We start from the raw sequence: 24,535 nt of genomic DNA, 5'->3' as shown, positions 1-24,535 counted from the left end.
TAGACATTGTTACTGATAGACCAGGTCGGTCTCAAATAGTTGGCTAAAACGTACCCGAACGTCTTGAACAATGGTGGTCCAAGAAAACCAACGCTGCCGGACTGAGGCCTGAAGTTAAGGCTACTTGGGGTTTGTTTGGGTGTCTGTTTTCCTTTACAGGTTGGACTTAGAATATTTCTTTTATCCAAAGTTGGGAGGGATGTAGTATCCTGCTGGATACAGTCTAGTGTTTCTACTGTCTGCAAACCCACACTAAACACCCACCCACCACAGGCGTCACCAGTCAGGTGACCCTGAGAATAAAAAGGGCCGAGCGCACGTGCTCGGGGCCAGTTACTAATGATACATCCAGTGTCTGTGTGCTCCTTTATTAAGTATGCGGGCCTAGCGCCCCCACCACCCTACAAGAGGGGCGGCCAAATTGCTGAGTATTGCGCATATGTGGGAGTAGTGGTGTCAAGCGCTGCTCGGCCCTCGCGCATGCGCAAACAGATGTAACACATGCCCCAAGTGGTTGCCATAGTGAGGTAGAATGTTTACCGGACCTCCGGTGACCGCGTGAATCATGTGTGAGTGTCGGGATCGGGAAAATAGAAAAAAATGAAGAAAATTAATATGAAAGCCCAACGGTCTTCCTCTATCTGTTGCCCAGTGTAGAAACAGTGAAACATTCAGCAGGTTAGGAGGCAGATGCTCTAGGTGCGCTCACAAAGTGTAACAAGAGTCGATTGTGCGAGTAGGGGCCTCAGAGCGTGTAGGAGACTGGTGCAGTGGGCATAAAGAGTTAAGAACCAGATGGGGGATGATATGTCAAATAGCAATGTAGCTGGTAAGGTTAGAATCAAGGGGTTCACTGAAACACCCCTACCACATGGTCGAATGCGTGATGTAGGTACCTCAAGGGTGTCAAGTGTTGAAAGCAGAGCCATAGTTCAACGGGGATTGACAATATTTCTGTCCAGGGTATTTTCATCATTCAGGCCCCGTATGTGTGTGCCGAGACGGTGAGCCCAACATTGTTCACGTCTGAGGAGCGAGACTCTGCTCCATGCCTGGTTCGCCTCAAGGACAGTCCACTGTATCACCTCACAGGAGTGTCCTTTGTCACAGAAATGGTTACACATCTTAGTGGCAGTGCGGCCATGGCAGATAGTGCTCTTATGTTCACTGATCCTTATCTCGATGGGTTGGGTGGTCATCCCAACACACCTTACATCTGTGTTGGCGAACACTAGGATCAGGTACAGGTCACAACAGTGAGGCTGCATGGCAGAATTCCTCTGATGGATCTGGCTCTATACTCAATCCCAGGGCTGGAGCTTGTGGCAGAATTCAGATGGACAGTCATGTAGAACAGACTGAACTTGAGAATAAAAACTGTAAAGACAGCAAATACATTTGCAACAGCTCATGGAATTCCTGAAACAAAACCCACTACTGGATGCCTCCCAATCAGATATTCGTGCCAAACACAGCACTGAGAATGCTCTGATTGCCGCCACAGATGACATCAGAACACTCCTCGACCATTAAGAAACAGTGGCCCTGATCCTTCTCGACCTTTCCCCCAACACCCTCATCAACAGACTCCACAACATAGGCATACGCCAATATGCTCTCAAGTGGATTGCCTCCTTCCTCACAGGATGCACACAAAGCATCAGACTACCTCCCTTCATTTCTGCACCCAAAGCCATCATATGCGGTGTTCCACAAGGAACATCCCTCAGCCCCACTCTGTTCAACATCTGTATGACCCCCTCACAGACGTCATCAAATCCCACAGACTCAACATAATCTCCTATGCAGATGACACTCAACTGATCCTCTCTCTCACCAAGACCCCCTCCAGTGCAAAAATCAACATCTGCAACACCATGACCAACGTAGCCAAATGGATGAGAGACAACTACCTCCAACTCAACTCCGACAAATTTGAAGTACTGATCCTCGGGACGAACACTTCTGCAGGGGACCGCAGCGGGTGGCCTGCAGAACTCGGACCCTGACCGACCAACCACGCACACAACTTCCACATCGTCCTCAACATCCAACTGACCATGAAACGACAAGTTAACGCAGTCGCCTCCTCCTACTTCAACACACTTCTCCTGCTCCACAGAATCTTCAGATGTATCCCAACCAACACCAGAAAGACCATCAATCGGGCCTTGTCACCAGCCGCCTCGACTATGTCAACGCCCTCTATGCCGGCATCTCCATCCAGCTCCTCAGAAGACTCCAGATTATAAAGAGCGTCACAGCCAGACTCATCCTGGACTTCCACAAACAAATTCACATTGTCCCCCACCTGAGAGACCTCCACTTTCTCTCAATCCAGAAAAGATGCCAGTTCAAGAGCCCAATGCACGCCTACAAAGCCCTCCATGACTTAGGACCTACCTACCTCAACCATTAACTGGACGTCTACCTACCCACTAGACACCAATGCTCCTCTTCACTCACCCTCACACACCCACGCATCCATCTCAGCGGCAGCTGCTCCTTCTCCTAGATCGCAGGCAAGACCTGGAACGACCTCCCCCTCCAGCTCTGTATGGCACCCTCACTGGCAAACTTCAGAAAGAGACTCAAGATCTGGCTCTTGAATGGAGACACAGCCCTCAGATAGCCCTAGGGGTGACAGAGTCGCACTTTACAAATGCGGATTGATTGATTTTTATCAGTATTGGAGGACATTATTATTATTTAATTGCATGTCTAACTTAGTAGCCAAGATGGATTGTTTGAAGATAACATCATAGGGTGTCCCGTATCTATCTCACAGGGCTCACTCTGGCTCTTTGGGTCAGTATGGCCATAATAAACCAGAGCAGTATAGGCAAGGTATGAGGCCATGTCAGTTTGGTTTCTGAGTGAGTTACGCCATCTTTTTTCTTTCTTTCTTTTTCTTAAGCAAACCATTGTTCCTCCTACTTTTCCTGCTGATTGGCTGATAGGCACAATGGAAGTGTTGTTTGATCCCTAATCCTTTGCAGATCTCCTGTACAAATGATAAAATGAAGTGTGTTCCTCAGTCACTCCAGTCACTTGGATCACAAAACAGGGAATAAAGTCCCTAAGACAGCGCTTAGGTACGGTGAAGTCATGTGGTCTTGCACAGCGATAAGCTTCCCCACACCCTAAAAACATGCAGTCACTTACGAATACATAGGATTGTGAGGCAAATGATGGCATCTGAATGAAATCCAATTGGAGGTGCATGAAGGGGCCCCAAGGAGGAGGGTGAACAGTGTATGGTGGTGTTGATCTCCTTTCCAGCATTATGCTCCTGTCTAATGACAAATTAATGGGTTGCATGCCATTCCTACTGACATTAACAGCTTAATAATACAACCATGCACGGTTGGGGAGTAGAAATTTCAGTGTGGCCACATGCCCTGAGCTATCTCTCCATATGCCTTCTGGGTCCCTCGTACAATTTTGTGTGGGCATGTTGGAAAATATGTTAGTATCTGTGAGGCCTGCACAAATAACATGACTACATTTGTCCTTCACTGGGAACCAAACACCCCATTGTAGCGCTTGACTCTCAGAGGGTAGCATTGCAGAGCAGTCTAAGGCTTACTCAAGGGAGGTGGTGTGGGCTAGTAATCGGCATTTACCAGTACGCAGAAATAACACTCAATAATTGATTGTACAGTCTGTACTTTGCTTTATAAAAGAGTACATTTATTAAACACACAGTCTACTCAATACTATGCACCACCCCTTGGGATAATTTCACAGGGAGCGGAACGGCTATCCCCAACTTCTTCTTGTGGGGCAACCCCTGGGACCTGACCCACCCCAGGGACACATCTTGGACCGGCGGCGGAGCCCCACGCGCTTCGTCGTCAGTCCTCTTCAGGGGTCAAAGGTCGTCTACCTTCTGGGGGGCGTATCCCGGCCACCATTTGGCCGATCTTCACCATTTTGGCCTCCTCTTGCTCCTGGTGGTGTGGCCCAGCCACTGGTAGCACTTCCCTTTGCCCTCCTGGTCTCAAGGAGGGTGAACTCAGCAGGGAGCTGTCTTCACCGGCTCTCTGCGCGAGCCTTTCACCTGGCTCTCCTCCTGAGCCTCTCTTCTCCTTGCACAGAGGCCTAGTGTTCGGCTCCCTGGTCCTGGACTCCCCTCCTGGCGCAATTCAGGATCCTGGGCCAGTCAGGGGGTTCTTCCTTCCAACTGCCCATGGCGCCAGGCTCCAACACCAGTCTTCCTCAGTAGACCACACCCCAGAGAGAACTCCTCTTCCTGTGCAAGATCTTTCAAAAGAATTTGGAGGGGGCTGGCAGGAGGCTCTGCTTGCCCTATCAGGCAGTGACACATCACTTCTCTGCCCCTGCTCCCTCCTTCCAGCCCAGGCCTCTGGGATAGTTCAAAATGGTGTTGTCCAGGGGTATCATGCCACATGGTCTCTGAAAAGCCCCTCCCCCCCTTGCTGCCTTCTCTCCAGAGCAGCTTGGTGCCTGGCACCAGGTGACAGCTGCTGATGAATAACCTGTAGCTCCACCCACCTTCTCTTCCTCTTGGAGAGGAGACCTTTGCCCTTGGAATGCTTGCAGTGAAGGGCTAGGCCTCTGATGCTTCAGTTTGGGGAGGAAGTTCATTAATCCAGCCTGGCAAGGTCAGCCCCAGCCAGGCTCTGGTTATGAGCTGAGTCAGAAGAAAATTACATTTCTGAATGACCCATATGCAGTACATATATGGTTTTGGACTCAGCAGAATATCTATTTTCCCACAAGTTACAGTGGACGTTAGTGCGTGTCTGGAATTTGCAGGCCCTAGGGAAGTGAAACTACCCCATGTGATCCCCATCCTCAGAGGAGAAAATGGAGTGGCCCTTCAGTGAAAACAGTAAAGCACACTGACTTTCCCTTACATGTTTCTTCCCATAGTATAATGCCTATTCCATGTCACCACCCAGCTCTGCATTATTCCTGCCCCACCATTCTATCTGTACTTGCTCCTGGGCTGGGCATGCCAGGAATATCCCCTGCACAGCCCCTACACGTGTGCACTCGCATGTACACACGTGTCTGCATGTAACCAGCCCGGTGCCCCTTACACCGGCTGCAGCGCAGCGGCCTATTCTCACCAGGAGGACTCCAGTAAAATCCACATGCAGTCTCCTTCATCATGAGTTCACTGTGGGTGAGTCCCAACTTATAAGGCTCTCCCACAGTAAAAGTTCAACAATTAGGTGTTCAAAAAGCGAAACATCTGGGTGGCTCAGATGGTCAGAACCACCTTCTAACAGGGCAAATAATGTTTCTCATTTCCAGAGGCTTGCTGTTTCAACAGAAACAAATCTTGTACTGACGGTAGGGGAAATAAACCAGTTTCCACAGCATACATAGCAGCATCACAGGTTTGCAACAGCATGTTGAGAAGTGGAGTTGGCAAGATCATTCCCTGAGGACACTTCATCATGTGGGTGTTGGTGGCAAGCGAGCTTAACTACAGCTATTCTTTGGGATAACAGTATGGGTTTATATACATTTTACTCATACAAGCCATAATTTTTGGAGCTGACGCCCAGAAGTCAAGAAACCCTCTGCATCCAAAGAATTTCAGAGTCATGTGCGACTCCAAACGCTTTCTTTAAATCTGTGAATACAGTTGCACTCTTTTTTCTCAGCCTAGATACAGGCTCGGTTGAGGGCGACAAGTTCAGCAATCCCGGCAGACCTCACATTGGGCAAGCGTCAGCTTTTGACAGTTATATAGACAGCACATACAGCATCACCTGCATACAGATGACCTTCATCATTTTTAAGGAATGTTCCATCCAAAAAATAAATTAATCCACAGTTTGGTATGCTGCATCTGTAAGGTAAATGCAGGGCTTTGTTACATGCTTAGTTACCATCAGACAATCATGAGGTACTCCCTCTTCACTGGTGTTCATCATAGATGCCTGGAAGATAGTAGATCAACAGCTCAGGGTAATATGGGAAGCAGATAACACAATTGTTTTGTATCGGTTCAACCTAGCAGTGGAAAGATGCTGAGTGTGGAGAGGATGAGAGCAGCAGCAGAGTGGGAAACTGTGATAATCAAGGTGGAACTCAATAAAATAGTATCAGATACTTCAACAAGATGGGAAGCAGCGGTTACAGAGCGAACGCATCGAGAGCCCTGCCACTACAGAGTCTAAAAAACACAAGAAGAAGAAGAGCGAGTGCTGAAACTTTTCAACTACTCACCCCCAGTCAAGAGATCTGGGTTATATCCATCATTCTTTTGCTCACCATGTCTCCCCAGTTTGGACCCAGCCATATGCAAATCAGTCTTGACCCTGCTCCTCATAGGAACAGTCCAGCCCGATCTGCCAGTCCAGATCCTTCCCGGCCCAAAAATAAGCACCTTCAGGCCGGTTTGGGGCTATCACCATTCACCAGCCAGGCTAGTGATAGGGCTGAGTTCCTTCCTTCCAATTTACTGTAGAACTCTTGGCAGATGGACCTTTGTTGCCTGCTGAGAAGTGTAGTGGGGAGAAATAACTCATTTAAACAGACTACGATGTATTATAACCATGACTCTGTAGGATCACTCCGAATTTCGGGTTAGTGGCTTTATTACAAAGCTAAAAACAATTGAATGTACAAGCACCTCATTATGAGGTTGTAGAAATACATGGGAACTAATACAAATCCATACCGACTGGCTAATTTTATGCGATGAATCATAAATAACAATTTCCTGAAGCAGAACACAGGCAAAGATTGCCCCCATGCCAAGATCCATTTTCATTTGTGGTGAATGAATAAAGAGCATTAGTCTATCCCTACACTACTACTACTGTGACATCCCTACTTAGCATTCCCCAGGCAAGATCAGGAAAAGGTGTCAGCGCGTCAAGACTTCCTAAGAAGTACACTCACGTTGTATGGGTCAAGTAGCCAAAGCTACAGAGCTTCTAAGATGCTCCTTCCCTCTCAATCGATCTCCTCACCTCATCTCCTGACTCCACCCCGGGGCACTGTCCCTAATACAAAACACAAAAACGCAAAACACGCCCACAAATCACCTCATCTCGCTGGACACTTCTCATAGGTGATTTTCTGATTCGTCTTGGTGCTCCTAGCTCCTGACTTGATGACCTTGATTCCCAGATCTCCCTCAATGAGAAAGAACACCGTCTCCCAATTATCAGCGCTCCTTACACATTTGCATCGCATCCTCCCAAGCCTAACTCTCCTAAACAAAAGATGTTATTTTAACAAACAAAGACGACTTTCTTCACCTGCTACAGAAACGTGAGAACAGAACAAATTCAACATGCACATGAATTTCACTAATAAGCCTTATTCAAGAGCCTCCAGGGAAAATACATTTCAGGCCTACAGAAATCGGCCAGCATAAGAGTGAAACACATAGGCCTTTCAAATACACACATAAGTGAACATTTAATTTAGGACTTGCTACATCATTGCATTACAAAAGCACATCAAATTCATATTTTATTGTAAGTAACCTATGAAATCCTACATGTTAAACATAATTAATGACATCTATGTGCAACTTTAATATGGTGCCCGTTTAATTCAAATGCATTACATCACATGTGAGAAACTTAATAAGGAAAAAGACATCAAATACCTTGAATTATGGTATTACACTTTCACATGTTATTGCTAAATACAACCTAATAAGCAATTGTTATCATGACAAATGAATATATAGGTGTATGCAGACTATCCATGATTATAATGCACCCCTACAAATGAAAGAGCACCATCGCGCTCCATCAGTCCCCCCCTTTGATGACGTGTGTCATCAAAAACAAATCACAACTCCCTGGAGAAAGAACCGACCTAAACAGAAATTGTAGCCAGTCTTCCCTGTCAGAACTTCTCTAGGCTTTTGAGATTCTCATTGTGACTGTCCTGCAGTCTCTCCATTCTCGTCTCATGCTCCCTAAGAGATCTCTCAGCCTGACCTGCCTTATGCCATTTATAGGCTTTCACCAATCCCAACAAGATGATCACCCAAACCACAACTATGATGATGGGCTTCAAGATATAACCAAATATTCCCTTTCCAAGGTTAGCAAACCAATTTCCAACTTTTCTAAAGCCCTTTCCAACCTTGCCCCAAACATCCTCTGTGGCTAAATCATGCACTTCATGATGAATCTCAGTGATATTAAGTTACTTATATACTTCCTCAGATCTTTGCTGTTATCAGGTATATAAGTACAGCATTGAACCCTCAACATTTTACAGACTCTGCCCTCTTTTGCTAGCAAGACATCCAAAGCAAGATGGTTCTGCATCACCATAGCTCTTATCGACACCATCTCTCCATCTACAAGCAACAAAGACTGAGCTGTATTCGCTGACAACTTATTTAGGATAGTTGACAACCTTCTAATCTAAATGTCGTTCAGAACTACTGCCAGACTTGGTATCATTGTTCCAAATACATCTCCAACTATCTCACCTGCACTTGTACCTCACTTCTCTGTATGATGTACTCCACCTTCCAAGGGTCCTAAATCCTCAACATGATATATTTTGGGAAACACAACAACCACATAACATGTACCATATCAATTCAGTGGCAATTGCACATAAGCATTTTTCCCACACACAAAGTACACATTTGGTACCACTTGCACCGTATCCTGCAAGAACTTCTTCGCAGTGGCTTCAATCGTAAAGATGTGATCACACACACTCTGTCCCACAAAGATATTATCATAATATGTCTGTACCTGTCTAATGCAAAGCTTCCCTCTCTGTTCAAAATCTAAAGCTATTGGACCAGAGCTCCCGCTTGCCTTGCGCACAAGTTTCTCCTTGGTTCAAGCAATTTTTCCCTCTCTACTATTACATTTTACTGGCAACTCTCTATGTCTATCTTCTACTTGATTTACAAATTCCCTTTCTATGTCAGTTAACATACATGTAAAATTGTGACGATGTTCATAAGCTGTAGCTAAGTTGACGAAAGGTATGAAATACTTTCCCCTCTATCTTCCTGCCTGTAGTAATCATACTTATTCAGGTGCTTATAAGCTGGAACCTCTGAAAGCACCACATCATAGTTCGAAAAATAATACTCATAATGACCCTTACCATAGAACACACTAAGCAACAGACTACACGTAATACCATATGTCAAAGGAAGATGATGATAACAAATACCTTCCTCCACAGACGCAGGCAATTGCATACACACATAGCAATCTCTCACACCCATCGTGTTCACATATTCATATAGCAGCTTAGCGTAAGCGTTAAGCATGTAATCACCTTTAGACAAATCTACGTGTAGCATATGGCTAGTCTGATCTAGAATAGCCTTTTCAGTTCCTACAATACCCTCTTTTGCGCTAGAAGTAACAGGTGTGGTTGTTCCCTTCACGTCCACCCCTTTAACTTCTGCATCATGTGACATTTTTACAGAAACAATAATAACTACCACTATTACTATTATCACTCCTAGTATGAGTGTACCTATTACACACTTAGACATACAATTCGAATTTCAAGACTCCATTTTCAATTGTCAGTTTGGCACAGCAAGAGGATCAGCACAAAGTCTCTTTCTGTGCCTCTGATTGCTGTTATCCAATTCAAATGCAGTTTGTTGAAGTTCTTTAAATAAATTAACAGTTAGTTCCTCTTTTTATTTACACAGTTCAAAAAGACTTCCTTAGCCCTCTTTCTACGGAAAGATCTCTAAATGTATTCTTCTTCCACTCTGGCCTAGGTTATCTTCTTTAAAGCAAGCTTATTTACAGTTCGCAGTTCAATCAACAGTCTCTGATAAGCTCAGAACCAATTACAACTATGATACATTGCAAAATCTCAAGATGAACAGCTGCAACTTTCTGAGCTGGTGGCTGATATCCAAAAGTTGGAAAAGACCAATTTTGTAGAATCAAGAACCACACTTTGCTCAAAATTGCAGTTCTTGGTATTGTCAACGTCAAAACACCCTCTGGGCCATATGTACAAGGACTGGCGTTAACTACCGCTAACGTTAGTTAGCGGCAGTTTTCCTACCGCTGCGTACCGCTGAAAACTATCGCCCTGTTATCGATGTATGTACAAGATGTAGCTACATGGCAATAGTTTCAGGGATCAGCGGTGAAAACTGCCGCTAACACTAGCATTAAGGTGATAGGAATACTGGCGTTAGTGGGCAAAAACTAACGAAAGTCCCATTAGCGGCAAAAACACTAACGTTAGTTAGCCCAATGTGGAAATATGGATTTTTATGATCAGTTATGTCCCCTATCTTGGACCCCAACGGTTTCATGTATAAATCATAAGTACATGTATGTTCCCTCCAGTTCCAGTTATGAAGACGCAAACACTTGTGCGTCCACCGTCAACATGTCCTCTTTCAGATCCGCCATGAATGGGCCGGATATTCTATTTCTAAGTATGAAAGGCCACCGGCTTTATATGGTTCATTTATCCCATTTTACAGTCCAGGCGGGTAGGCCCTGATTCTGCCATTAAGCCTTTTCCTGCCTTCTGCCTCTGAAAGCTCCAGTCTGAGCTCGCATCTGTATCCATGAACTTTGTCCTATTCCCTGCGCGGCTAACGGTGCCTGACTCCAGCCTGTTGCCTGCCAAAAACCGTATTTCACCTTCGAGATTATCTGCTCTGCTCCGCTCCCTATCCAATGCATTCCTGTCTAGTAGTTCAAGTAAACATTCTTCCAGCTACCGAGCAAAGGGCCCGGCTTCTCTGTCTTTATGCAAGTAATTCATAGCCCTGTTACTATGGAAGATTTCTGCCCTCGCATCTAGTGTAGACACTTAGACGCTTGTACACGCACTAACATTCAGTATAGTCAGTATAGAATAAGATTCTATCCTAAGAGACCTCTCTTTTTGGATAACACAGTTCTTTAAACATAAGATGTTAGATATGATTTGGGATTAGGTTGACTTGACCCCCCAGACTTCTGTCTCCACATGTAGAGCTAAATGTCAAGTCCCCTTCACCCCCTAGTTGCACGTCAATCACACGTCATGCTGCTGCGCGCGCATCTCTGCCGAGTATCTCTGCTGACATTGCGAAATTCTTTCATGAAACCACCCTATTGTGACATCATACCTGATGACGTTCTTTAAGTTACGCCCAGTTACACCCATTTTAGTTACGCATGGATGTTTTATCTTTGTTATCAACTGTTACGCCTCCTGCATCTGTTTCACTGTAATGCCTATTGTATAAAAATGATTACTTGTCAATAAAGTTGTCCCTTCACTTCCTGAACCTTCGTGGTGATGGAATATGGAGTCCATCAATTCGAATTGATTTTGGAATAAAGCCCGTTCCGAACCTCTAATACCACGGATTCTGCCTCTTATTTTACTGAGCTATTATTATAGATTTTCCGCATCAAATTAAGTACCGGTAATTAAATTATTTACCACATATATGGCGCCCGAACAGGGACACTTTCTCATCTCACGCGCCGGAGGTGCGTTGCAGGCCCGGTCTCCTGCCACAGCTGGACGGACAACAACGCGTACCCACAGGATTTCCTGTATCTCCCTCCTGCCGGGCGGGGGTAACTGAGGCTGCGATCAACACCCAGACGAGGCGGTGAGAAGTGCGAAGTATCCCGACCAGAGCCTAGCTGAGAGAGCAAGATCCGAGGTATAGAGAGGCCCACCAGTTTCCGAGGTTCCGAAGTTTCGAGTCGAGTCCAGTCCGGTTCAAGTCCAGTTCAGTTCAGTTCCGAGGCCTTCCGTTCCGAGCTACCCGGTGAGTACCATTGTCGGGGAGGCGTTCTGACGTGCACATAGTTTGTGCCGGTCAAGACGGGTTTGGGTACACAAATCCGGTCTGCACTGTTTCAGCAGTGTATCTGTACTGTTTAGCAGTATATCAAGTATGTCTAGTATATAATTCAGAATTACCTAGTTAGTGCCGAGTATTATGCTTAGTGACTAGTTCCCTAAAAAATGGCCATCATTGTTGTTCATTAAATGTTAAATGTTAAATGTTTTAAATACGTTCTGCATATTGTGGTGTGAATGACTGTTCATTATTGTGTTTTGTTGTATTAAACGTGTTCAAAATTAGGTATCAGATCAGTTCTCAATATGCCGCTCTTTTCGAAATTAAGACAGATCAAAACTAGAAAAGGGGTACTCGAAGAAGCTGTTCCCATTCCTCCTAGGGACACTCCAGGGTACTTCATGTATCATAAACATGGCCTAGACGCCATATTATTTCTTGATTTATGGGTAGACTACACCAAGGAATTACCAGAAAGTCAGAGGTGGCCCGCAGCTGGGACCTGGGATGCAGATTGCATCATGAAAGTAGAAGAAGAATTATGGAAAAAGAAAGCTAGACAGTCACAGAAAGATGCCATTGAATTATGGCGTAAAGAATCATATAGACGTACAGAAAAAGCGCTCAGACAGGAAGAGAAAAGTAAGGAGAATTCAAATAAAGTTCGAGAAAATCTATTAATTGAAGAAGGTACTCGAGTAAAATCAGAACAAATAGACAGACAAAGAAATGCCCTTATGAATGGTATGTATCCTCTTCTGGCCGAAGGGTTACCTAAGGCTACTCCAGAGATACCAAAAGACTTGCCACCCCCATTGTTTCCGATAAAAGTACATCCCAAAGGGCATCCCAGAACCGCAGAAGATGTTTTTCTTTCCTCTTATTTAGACGACGCAGCTCCCGAGTATGCTAATACTGCGCCACATAGACCGCCTGCCGAGGGGGTTCAATGCCAAGACCCTCCTCCGTCTGTACCTCCGCAACAGCAAACTCCGACACAAGTTCCGGCAAGCACATCTGTTTCTACATCTGTATCCACACCTATGGTTGCTATATCACGTTCAACAAATCCTTTCACACCCAGCACCCCAGGTGGTGCTACCGGAGGTACATCAAACATTTTTTCCACGCCACCCAGAGTAAATAAACTTTCCTTTCAAGAATTAGCCCACCAACGTACGCCCAAACTAGTAACTCCCGACACGCTTAAGGAACTTTTAATAGATTGTAGATATGACCCTGTGCCCGGAAAAGGGGACGAAATGCTGCTGGCATCATTACGTATCCGACGAGCTGCAATATATTTAGGGAGGCTACCAGGAATGACTACACATTTAGAAAATATATATCACTTTGTCCAGTCAGGAGGAGATTCTGAGAGTATTAACAGAGCCATGGAATACCAGAAAGTGGAGATACAGGGGGAACTGTTACGTTTCCTCATAAATTGTGTGATCAGAAATCAAGACCGACCAGGGGTAAATCCGGAAGAAATGCAAATTCTTACCACATGGAGTCGGAATATATCAGAGGGGAGACATGATAAACGATCATGTATAGTAGCTATGTGCCGCAAGATCCGCAAAGAAGTAGAACGAATACACGAAGAAAGATTAGCAGTAGACGAGCCTGAACAAACCGAGGAGGAGGAAGAATTAGAACTGCCCACAGGACAGGTAGAAACCATGGCCTATGTAGGTAGAGGAAGATCTTGCAATAATACTAGATGCTTTACTGATCCGATACGTCCGATACGTCCAGATAATAGCAGAAAATTCCAAACTCCTATAATAAATATAAGGTCCCCCGAACATTCGTTCCAAGCCGCTGATAAATTACTTCGAGAACGAAGGGGTTATCATATACTCGATTCTATGGACGAACAAGAATTAGCCAGGTCAGCCGTTCACTGGGTTGATAGTCCCGGAAAATATGGTGATGATACACTAGCGCATACGTTTTTGAACCTCACCCCAGATGAACAGCGTTTAGCTGGTATCTATATGATTCAACAACTCCTTATATTATATAAAGGCCAACACTCCGATCCTGGCCCCTTACCTGATATATTGACTGAATTACTCACGAATAAATGGAGAGGTTCAGGTACTGAGTTAATTAGAGAAATACTAGAATCCAGAAAGCAGTACATTCTTTTTGTATGCCCCGAACATGTCTCACTGCCCATCAAGGAAAGAACGACGTATTATATGGATAGACAGAATCCCTTACGCGAAGTCCACCCGATAAAAGGTGAGGACAATCAGTTTAAACGGGTGTTTGTATACACACCCATATCTAAAATAGAACTATTAGAAATGAAGAAAGTGGTACCCAGTCATGACAAAGACCCAGCGGGTTTCCACCGTGAAATTAAAGACATGTTGCTCATGGGAGAGTATACCTATCCCGACATTATGACAATATTGAAGGTATTAATGCCTGCGGGCATTTACGAAAAACTCAAGGAAAAAGATTGGGAGGTGGGAGACCAAAAGATAGATTGGACAGCATTAGAAAACGAAGAAAAAGCTCGAGGTCCAGGTTCAGGGCTTGGGGAAAAGACCAAAACACTACCAGGTTTACTAGTACAGGTACTGCCACGTTTATTAACTACGAAAAAGGAAGACTGGGGTGCAATCTCAGCCTGTAAACAAAAGCACGATGAGGACACTAGTGATTTCTATTCCCGATTTGAAAAATGTTTTGGTATAAATAGTGGAATAAAAGCAAGTAGCGAGTCGTATCCACATCTGTTTGTGACAAAATTGGTTGAAAATTCCTTGCCCCAAGTTAAGAATAGAGTATTGAAATTCGAGAGTACCTGGCAAGGTAACACTCCGTCACAAATGTTACAAATGCTACAGTACCATCACAATAGAATTAGAGAGGAACAAGAACATGAACAAAGACGCATGAAAGACACGAAAATGAAAATGCTAGTTTCCCAGACAGTTCCAGCTGACGGTCATAAAAAGGGTATGACACAGTCCAGTGTTTCAGCAGGTCCTGTAAAAGGGACATGCAACTATTGTAAACAGCCAGGTCATTATGTACACGATTGTCCAGTTTTAAAACATAATATCGCCATAGGTAATACAAAAGAAAGACCACGGCCACTTAGACAGGATCAGAACCAACAAGGAGCTCCGCAGCATGCACAGTCCATGCCAGCTCCGCAACAGTCTATGTCAGCTCCACCACCGCAGCCTATTGCTGCCACACAAACAACGACACAACAGATGTACCAGACCGCACAGTATGACTATCCTGATTATCAACGATACTCATGAAACAGCCTAGAGAGGGAAGTTGGCTTACCCCTTATTGAGGTCCCTGTAGATCAAGAAGGACCTTATATACACAGTGAACTATTAGGCCAAGATAGAAATTTTTTACTTGATACAGGGGCAAGCCGAACAACAATAAAACGTAGTGAAGTTCCAGGGGCACCCCTCTCAGGCTCACAGAATATTTCCCTTGGCTTTTCAGGAAAACCTATCATTAACGAAGTATCACAGCCTCTTCCACTTACGATTGGTCCCTTGACACGAACTACAGATTTATTGCTTACTAAATCATGTCCAGAAAACCTGTTAGGTATAAAAACATTGAAAGCCCTAGGAGCTATAATATGTTGTTCTCCGGAAGGAGTAAGATTGTTTTTACGTGATTTCAAAGGGCACTATGTGTCCCGAGACATGGATGATCGACTGCAGACTTTACCCACACATTTATGGGCACAAGGCCCTACAGATGTTGGTTGCATGAACATTACACCATATCGAGTCACACTAAAGGCAGGAGTGGTACTACCACGAATGCGACAATACAAGTTACCCCCAGATGCTGTAGTGGCTTTACTGCAAATCATTGACGAGCTTATTACCCAAGGAGTGGTTGTGGAAACCGACTCCAATGTATGTAATTCACCGATAATTCCGATTCTTAAACGAACTGATCCAAAAACCCCGCCAGTATATCGATTGGTTATTGATCTGCGCGAATTAAATAAATGTATTGTACCACAATACCCCGTAGTCCCAGACATTTCTTCATTACTGACAGCCATTGATTCCGAAGCAACATTCTTTACTGTAATTGATCTCAAGAATGCCTTTTTCAGCGTCCCAATAGATCCGGAAAGCCAATACTTGTTCGGATTTAGTTTAAATGGACGAAGCTTTAAATTCACACGCGCACCTCAAGGATTCACAGAAAGCCCCAGCATCTATAGCCAAGCACTGAAACGAGAACTTGACAGTATCCACATGCCAGTCAACACTGCCCTGCTTCAATATGTCGATGATCTGCTGATCACTGCTAGAAGCGAACCTGAATGTGAAAAAGCCTCACTGACGGTTTTACAATTTTTGGCCGAAAAGGGCCACAAGGTGTCCCCTTCTAAGCTGCAATTCTGTGTCCAGCGAGTTGTTTACCTTGGGCACTCGCTGTCCAAGGAGGGAAGGCAGCTTACACCAGATCGCATCCAGTTAATTGCTAACATGCCAATACCCAAGACACAAAAGGAGGTGCGGGCCTTCATAGGCCTCACTTCATATTGTAGGCAGTGGATCCCTCAGTATGCATTTCTAGCAAAACCACTCATTCAGTTGACAACACAGGAGGCAGCCACATCGACTGTCCTCCCTTGGACTCAGGAACATACACAAGCTTTTGAAAGCCTAAAGAAAGCTTTATGTCAAGCACCTGTTTTAGCAACACCATGTTACAATAAACAGTTTACACTCTTTGTTACAGAACGCGAAGGTACTGCCTTGTCAGTACTCACACAGGAACAAGCAGGATCACACAAACCATGTGCTTATTTTTCTAGTACATTAGATCCCGTAGCTCAGGCTCTGCCTGCGTGCCTGAAATCAGTGGCAGCGACAGCTTTAGCAATCCGACAAAGCGATGCCATAGTGTTAGGACACCAATTGACAGTACAAGTACCACATGCAGTAGAGGTTCTCTTGAACCGCACACAAACACAACACTTGACTATAGCAAGACTCACTGGTTACGAATTAACATTGTTTCAGCCACACATAGAAATCAGACGTTGTAGTACATTGAATCCTGCCACACTGTTACCAGTAAACGGAACAGACCCACTAGCACATGATTGTATTGAAGTTATTACTATCACGACGAAACCTAGACAAGACTTGACAGACGTCCCATTGTCAGACCCAGACCTGACGTTGTATGTAGATGGTTCATGTATGAGAACAAATACAGGAGAGCTAGTGGCCGCTTACGCAGTCACAACAGACACTGAAGTCATTGAAACAAATCGCATAAATACCTTGTCCGCTCAAGCAGCAGAGCTTATCGCTCTGACACAAGCCTGTATTCAAGCCACAAATAAAAAAGTCAACATATACACTGATTCACGTTATGCATTCGGAGTTGTACATGACTTCGGCGTGCTGTGGCGAGAGAGAGGTTATTTAACTTCTCACGGTGCCCACATTCAGCACGGACCCCTCATTCATGCCTTATTAGATGCAATACATCTACCCACTGCAATATCAATTATGAAATGTAAAGCTCATACGAAAGTTACTGATATCATTTCCCAAGGCAATGATCTAGCTGACAGAACAGCTAAACAGACTGCTCAAACTCACACATCTGACATGACAAAGACAATAGTCCCGACACCAACACATTGCATGATGGTTAAGGATCCCGCTCTTGACGTAATTGACATACAGACACATGCTACACCAGATGAATTAAAAAAAAATGTACTGAATTAGGAGGGATCCAAACGGATCAAGGATGGATGACGAAGGAAAAATCTGTGTGGTTCCTTCCTGATTCGATGGTCCAAGTTATCATTAATACTGTACATAGTCCAGCGCACCTAGGAGAAAAAGCTATGCTAGACAGCATTCAACACATTTGGTTCAACAAACATTTACGAGCAGCAGCTAAACAAAAAGTTCGTACCTGTATGATCTGTTGTCAGTTTAACCCAGGTAAAAGCATTCCCGTAGAACAAGGTGGATTTCAGCCTCCTGATCACCCTTTTGAAGTCCTCCAGATGGATTATATCCAGATGGAACGATGTCGAGGATTCAAATATGTTCTCGTAGTTGTCTGTGCTCTTTCCCGTTGGACAGAGGCATACCCGGTTTCAGATTACACTGCCCCGACTACTGCCAAACAGTTGGTTCGAGAATTCTTCCCACGGTACGGTTTACCACGTGTTGTCTACTCAGATAACGGCCAGCCGTTCTCATCCGAACTAATGAAACACGTTTCACTTTTGTTAGGCTATCAGTGGAAATTTCACTGTGTCCGACACCCCGAGGCAGCAGGTCTCGTGGAACGACATAATCAAACCCTGAAAATTAGATTGTCCAAAATATGTAGAGAGAAAGGTGTCGACTGGGTAGTAGCCTTACCAGTTGCACTCTTTTACATGAGAATGGTAGCGCACTCTCGAACAGGGCTATCCCCTTATGGGGTGGTCTTTGGCAGACCACCAAATATGTGGGGGACGCCTATACCACGCAAAATAACTGATGTTGACTGTAATATGCTGACAGATTACCTGGCTTCCTTGATGTCTGCACTACAATCTTGTCGTTCACAGGTAGCTGCAGCCTTTCCCGACAACACCGAGGTGAAACCCCATGACGTAGTTCCCGGGGACTTGGTGTTAGTGAGGAACTTTGACCGGAAGTCTCAGCTGGATCCTAGGTGGAAATCGCCTCAACTCGTACTGTTAACCACGAGGACAGCCGTGAAGATCGAAGGTCGCAAAGGCTGGATACATTCAAGTCATATCAAGAAATTTCATGGACTACAATCAGATGTAAACGATACACCTCGCGTGTCTTCACCGATTGACTCAAAGCTTCCTTTGGTTGAACTGAATGACAAGGAACAATATAAACTAAAACTAAGGTCTAACAAGTCAGACAATTTGATTGTTTAAGTCCTCTCCAAGGTGAATCGGTCGAATTTGTCTCTGACATGTATCCTCTAGACCTGAATAGAGAAAGAAACCGAAAAATGCGATTGAAACAACATGCGTACTGTAAATCACTGCGTAGTCATTGCACAGTGACGTTATTAATTTTGTTTTTCTTAAATCTTTTAATAATCGCTGCAAGTATATTGTTGCACATATATTATCCTATTTCTAAACATGTTTACAATGTTACTGCCGAACATTCCTTTAGTGAATTACCCCCGCATGAGTTGTCCTATAGATTTGCGCTGCGCAATAACACTTTTATTAGTATGTTACATCATTCCCATCAGGTTAGCAATGCTACAAATTGTTGGATATGTGGCCGACTCCCTCCCTATCAGAACTATAAAGGAATTCTGCCTCTCTTTCCATATCCGTTCACACACAATGGCTCCTGTGGAGCATGGTTTAGTTTAATTAATTCCCTAGATTCGAATTCTGCAGTTGATCAAGACAACTGGGTATGGGGAAACCTGAACTTAGTTTTACTCAAAGTCTGTTACCCTAACAAGGAGGGACTTCCCAAAAGAACAGGAACTGATCTAGAAAATGAGGTATATGGATTAGGGAATTTCACGCTTAATCTCATGATCCTGAATGTTGAATCCGAAGCTGCACCAATTTTGCCCGCCATGTCAGTATTTCCAGTTAAAGGTGAATTATGTGTAAGAAAGAATGGTTCCATACATATGGGCCATAGTAGATGCACCACTGTAGTAGAATTCAGTGATCAAGGCAAGTCTACATTTAGAGCTTCTCGCCATTCCTACTTCGTATGTGGTCAGACTGCATATATACGTTTGCCTCTAGATTGGGATGGTACCTGCTACATCGGATTCCTTTTGCCACCTGTTTTCCTAGCTCCTCCAGATTATCATAGAAATACTCATTTAGTACACAATAGAGAACGGAGAGATCTCCCAATAGTCGATTACACTGAGACAGCATGGGAAAAATACACAGATTTCAATAAAGGTCTTTTTCCCTATATAGGTACAGTTACCAATAGCAAGCTGATACGTAGATTAACCAGAACCCTTGAAGCAGTAGTGAACGAAACTATTTCCGCCTTAGGCAATTTAACAGAAGAGCAGTCTGCTATGCGGATTGTTGTGCTTCAAAATCGTCTTGTCCTTGACGTCATCCTGGCCGATAGGGGCGGAGCTTGTAGGGTCATCGGATCAAGCTGTTGCATTTTCATACCAGAAAATTCGCCATCTGTATATAAAGCCATAACTCGCCTTCATAAGATTGTAAGCCAGATACACCAGAATCCAGGCACCTGGACTTGGTCCGGTTGGTTTTGGAGTGTATTATCTACCTTTGGATGGAGGGTCCTATCCTTCCTAGGTATTGGCTTTCTCATACTATTCAGTTGCTGCTTATGCCTACAATGTGGACCAGCGATTTGTGGTCTGTGTGCCACATCGTGTATTCCACCACCAAGATTTCATTCATCCCAGAAGAAAAAAGAAGAACAAATGATGCTATACGAACAGATCAACGGATTGATGAAGATTGATATCTCTTAAGGGCAAGTAGGGGACAAGGGGGGAATGTGGAAATATGGATTTTTATGATCAGTTATGTCCCCTATCTTGGACCCCAATGGTTTCATGTATAAATCATAAGTACATGTATGTTCCCTCCAGTTCCAGTTATGAAGACGCAAACACTTGTGCGTCCACCGTCAACATGTCCTCTTTCAGATCCGCCATGAATGGGCCGGATATTCTATTTCTAAGTATGAAAGGCCACCGGCTTTATATGGTTCATTTATCCCATTTTACAGTCCAGGCGGGTAGGCCCTGATTCTGCCATTAAGCCTTTTCCTGCCTTCTGCCTCTGAAAGCTCCAGTCTGAGCTCGCATCTGTATCCATGAACTTTGTCCTATTCCCTGCGCGGCTAACGGTGCCTGACTCCAGCCTGTTGCCTGCCAAAAACCGTATTTCACCTTCGAGATTATCTGCTCTGCTCCGCTCCCTATCCAATGCATTCCTGTCTAGTAGTTCAAGTAAACATTCTTCCAGCTACCGAGCAAAGGGCCCGGCTTCTCTGTCTTTATGCAAGTAATTCATAGCCCTGTTACTATGGAAGATTTCTGCCCTCGCATCTAGTGTAGACACTTAGACGCTTGTACACGCACTAACAGTCAGTATAGTCAGTATAGAATAAGATTCTATCCTAAGAGACCTCTCTTTTTGGATAACACAGTTCTTTAAACATAAGATGTTAGATATGATTTGGGATTAGGTTGACTTGACCCCCCAGACTTCTGTCTCCACATGTAGAGCTAAATGTCAAGTCCCCTTCACCCCCTAGTTGCACGTCAATCACACGTCATGCTGCGCGCATCTCTGCCGAGTATCTCTGCTGACATTGCGAAATTCTTTCATGAAACCACCCTATTGTGACATCATACCTGATGACGTTCTTTAAGTTACGCCCAGTTACACCCATTTTAGTTACGCATGGATGTTTTATCTTTGTTATCAACTGTTACGCCTCCTGCATCTGTTTCACTGTAATGCCTATTGTATAAAAATGATTACTTGTCAATAAAGTTGTCCCTTCACTTCCTGAACCTTCGTGGTGATGGAATATGGAGTCCATCAATTCGAATTGATTTTGGAATAAAGCCCGTTCCGAACCTCTAATACCACGGATTCTGCCTCTTATTTTACTGAAATCAAATTAAGTACCGGTAATTAAATTATTTACCACACCAACGTGAGTTTTTTTGCCTCTATAGCCCAAAATAACCTATCTGACGTCCTCCAATGAAAAATAGGCAAAAAAAAATGGAATGCTGAATGGAGCAGCCAGGGCCAAGTGCAGCACAGATCAACAACCCCCACTAGCCCCCCAACACCCAGGATGACCAGCCAGAGTCCGAGGGGAAGAGGAAATGCAGGACTACATCCATGAAAAGAGGCGCACCGTGGTGCAACACCAGTGATGCATCACTTCTCATTGTGCACTCTTCTCAACACCATGGCATCCGAAACCTTGAAAGTGCGCACAGTCCCTGGGGCTCAGAGGCCTCGCTGGTCCTGCATCGGGAGCCTGGATGCCTCGCTGGTTCTGTCTCTGGAGCCTGGATGCCTCGCTGGACCTGCGACTGGAGCCTGGATGCCACGCTGGTCCTGTGTCTGGATCCTGGATGCCTCGCTGGTCCTGCATCTTTAGCCTGGATGCCTCGCTGGTCCTGCGTCTGGATGCCTCACTGGACCTGCATCTGGAGCCTGGAGTGGGATGCGGAGATGCTGTGGAGTCGATGAGCCGTCGCGGTAGATATTACGGCGCGGTGATTGCCCTTACCCTAATGGGTATCTCCTTAGAGATACCCATTTGGGACCATCTCTCAGGGTGAGCCAGGACGGGTTCCCCAGCGGTCGAAGCGCGGAGATACTCCTCCGGGAGTCGATTCTAGCGCTATATAAACCCACAATTAAATTAAATTAAATGTCTGGAAGGGTGCACAGAGACACGTTGCTGACCTGTGTAAGAAGACAGCCTTGAGCACCTTGGAGCTGTGAATGGTAGAGGCGCACCTGCGCACCAATGTAGGGAGGTCTGCATTGCATACTACGTTCCACCAATACACCAGGTGCACAGAGGGGATTACCAACGGTGGGCGGCGTCTCTCTGCATCACAGGCCGGATGAATTTGCGCTGGCCGGACACTGTGAAGGGTGATGCCCCTGAGCTGTGCTGAACTTGTGTGGTGGGAGCGCTGCAACTTCACGCCTAATGGGGTCCTGCTACATCACCTGCATCGAGAGGTTCCCCAGCAGACCTGGTGGTGACTGCTGTACCCAGGTTTGTGAAATTCCACCTGGCTGAGGATCCTGATGGCTGAGTCACAGATTTGGAGAGAGTGCAGCTGATTGCGCCACTGTGTCAATGTCCAGGTAAGGAGTAGGTGGGACGCTTAGCAGAGGAGGACCGGGGGTCGAGTCGCCCAGGCCTAGGACCTGGTGTGACGTATCCCCAGTGGCTGCTAATCCACAATGATGGAAGAGCATCACCCCACTGCTTTCAAGCAGACTCAGGAGAGCAGGAGCAACGAAGACACAGGACCCGGCCTCGAGGTAAGATGTCTTTCATGAAAATATTTACAACCCCGCTCACACACACACCCCCGCGTCCCCGCCCCATCCGGTGTCCTTTCTGGCAATTCCCACCTCCCAGCTGTCCAGTCCCCCCAGCAGCACTACTCTATGGCGGGCGATGTGCACCCATGTGCAGCGGGCATACTACTGATGTGCGAAAGGTATATATTATGTTACAACGCATACCATTACATCGCATTCCATTACAATGCATTCTAATACTACGCATATTGAAACAGTAGGGAAAGTGCTGGATAGCGGAGATGAAAACATTACTATTCTCACTTCAGTGAGTGCCACACTAAAACTAACCCTTGCACCCCCAAACACACACTGGACCCTAAAATTAATCTTTGACCCCCCAAAACACACCCTAAAATTCATATTTGACCCCAAAACATACCCCAAATTTCATATTTTACCCCATAATACACCCCAAATTTAATCTCTGACCCCCAAAACCCATACCCACCCTAAAACCTAAAAACCACCATTACTAACCTCACAATGCATTGGAATGTAATGCGATGTAAAGGCACCTGCATTGCTGTATTTGCGTTGTAAAGGCATTACAATGTAATGCCTGCGTTATAATGGATGTCTCCCGTGCCAAAGGCAAGCCATAGGCAAGCCCGTCTGCATCCGTCTGCCCCTGGACCGCGCTCAGCACCAAGGCCCCTTCCTCTTGGACACTCCACCGCTACGACACCAGCACCCTCCTTGTCATCAACCCTGGACGCCACTTCGCCTGCCTGGACCAACCTCTGCTCCGGACTGGACATCGCCATCACTGACGGCTACTAAATATAGTACAAGGACCACCCCGACCATCCAGGAGGAGGCATTGCCATCACCTACAGAAGCACACTCCGACTGACAACGCACTCTAATGACCCAACGGTGGCCATGGAACACCTCAACTTCCAGAACCGGACGAACCCCAACCCCATCCTCTGCGGCACCTTCATCTGCAGACCCCCGTGCCATGGACCCCCCATTGTCCGATACCATTGTAGACCTCATTGCTCCCCAGGCTCTCCCGTACACCAACGGCATCCTACTCGGTGAACTCTACTTCCATCTGGTCAACCCTGGTGACCAGAACACCACCCCTTCCTGGGCAAGCTCTCCAACATCAGAATCAAGCAGCTAGTCACCGCAGCAAGCCACATAGCAGGACACACGGTTGAGCACTTCTCCACCGCCAGCGGGAACATCAACTACAGCTACACCACCGGACTCACCTGGACCGACCATCATTGTATACATCACGTCTTCTGTATGGAAAAAAGTGGGAAAGCACCTGGCACAGTGTGTTTAATCTATAAAAACACCAACTTTAGAAACTAACAAACCATCTAAATAGAAAATACAATACAAATGAAACATTTTTGGGAGAATTACTTATTAGGAATGTATTCTTTTAAATACACAAGATTAAATTTGTTTTGATATATTAAAGATATACATAAATAGATGAAAAAGAATGAATAACCACAATTAGTGACATACATGGAAAATAGCCAAAAACATGACATTTTATTTTCTTAACACAAGAGTTGAATTTATGCACTTAAATATATCACATCTAATCTGATACATTCTATTATTTTAATCAACAGTATTTAGTGCTAAACAGTCAAATC

This window comes from Triturus cristatus, chromosome 5_1 (genome assembly GCF_964204655.1).
Source record: "Triturus cristatus chromosome 5_1, aTriCri1.1, whole genome shotgun sequence".
Taxonomy (NCBI): Eukaryota; Metazoa; Chordata; class Amphibia; order Caudata; family Salamandridae; genus Triturus; species Triturus cristatus.
Note: the sequence above shows the minus strand (reverse complement) of the source record.